We start from the raw sequence: 1,860 nt of genomic DNA, 5'->3' as shown, positions 1-1,860 counted from the left end.
TCTCACATACTATATTAGAAGATGCATGTACCATAAATTTTAGCAAAGGATAAACTCTGAGGAATGTTAAAGTCACAGTAGGAATAAATTTACCAATCATGTGTTATATTCACATTCATATGTATATAAATATCTGCTTGATTTTTATTTCAGCATTGTCCTTGCTATGTCAGGAAATGTGGAAAAGGAGAGAATACTTTGACCCAAGTTCTTTATAACGGTTACCAAATAAGGTCTGTTCTTCCCATCACATCGTTTTTCAAACACTGAAGTTACAAATTTTGCAAAACAGTTTATTCATGAGGTGGCCAAATGTAAGCTAATGGGAAGCCCATGTCTAAAATCTACTTCCTCTAAGATAGGGCTTAGGAGAATTTATGGGATAAAGAAGCAGGGTGGTCTGATATACAGGGAAAGATTATTGGAGGGTTCTTTTTTTTTTTAAAGTAAAGTAAAGTAAATAAGAATTTGCACATGCATGGTCAAATTTCATGGCTTTTCATAGGGCACATGATCTAGGGTGGAGATTTTGGTTCCAATGATGCTGGAAATGTCGCCTATTGGACACCCATACAGGCCCAAGTGTAGAGTTGGTAGTTTTAACCTTTTGGAGTTAGACAAAAGCAGCCTCCAAAGTTTCTGGGGGAAAAAAAAGATACGCAACTGTTAGTTACCATCATATCACACCCATCAGAAGTCTTATCTATAACCCTAAAATTGGTAATAAAAGCAAGTAACTAAAATTATGTGAATCTGGAGGGTTCATTCATGTTTTCGCTCAGTTTCTTAGCTAACATGTATTTTAAAAGCCTAATTAGGTGCCAGGCATGGTGGCGCATGCTTGTGATTTCATCATTTGGGAGGATGAGACTGGAGGATCCGAGTTCGCGGACAGCCTCAGCTACTTAGTGGGGCCCTTTGCAATTCAGTGAGACCATTTCAAAATAAAGAATAAAAGATAGGGCTGGGGGTGTAGCTCAGAATTAGAATGCCCCTGAGTTCCATCCCCAGTACCTCAAAATAAAATAAAATAAAAGCCTAATTAGTCTATTTCATTGTTGAAAAACTAGTTTACTTATTTATTCAGAATTTATGGCTTACTTTTAAAGTTTTAGGCATTTCCTCCCATGTCCACTAGATGGCGGAAAGAGATTGAGAAAACGTGAAAATGGAAGGATTATTAGCTTTTAATTTTGTTCTGAAGTATGTGACTGTGAGGCAGATGACTGTGCTGTCTGCATGAAGATCTGAGAATTTTGTTTTATTTTAGAAAATTTTTAGAATTTTATTTTGTTTCTGAAAATGTGCATTTCATTCCTTTTACTACTAATTAGTCTATAACAAATGAAGACATCCATATTAAAAAAAAAAAAAAAAAGTTAGCCAGGCATGATGGTACATGCCTGTAATCCCAGTATTTAAGAAAGCTGAGACAGGCATGGTGGCACATGCTTGTAATCCCAGCGCTTGGGAGGTTGAGACAGGGGGATCGCACAGCTTCAAAGCCAGACACTCAGCTACTTAGTGAGGCTCTCAGCAACTTAGTGAGACCCTGTTTCCAAATAAAGTCTAAAATATGTCTGGGTGTATAGCATGGAGTTAGAGAAGCCCCTGGGTTCCACCCCCAGTACCACACAGGAAAAAAAAGTAAAACCAAATGTAGAACTAAACCTAAAAACTTCAATTTTTTAACAAAGTAGGAAATACCACCAAAATATAGCAAATTACTAGAAGATTCGGAGTTATTTTAAATTTTAAGAATGGTGGGGCTGTCTTCAGAGGAAATAAATATATTAGATGCCACTTAAAAATTAAGAAAGTTGAGCCGGGCATGGTGGCACACACTTGTGATCCCTACGC

This window comes from Muscardinus avellanarius, assembly GCF_963383645.1.
Source record: "Muscardinus avellanarius genome assembly, chromosome: 6".
NCBI classification, from domain to species: Eukaryota; Metazoa; Chordata; class Mammalia; order Rodentia; family Gliridae; genus Muscardinus; species Muscardinus avellanarius.
The sequence above is the reverse complement of the archived record's forward strand: the minus strand, read 5'-3'. Positions refer to the sequence as shown.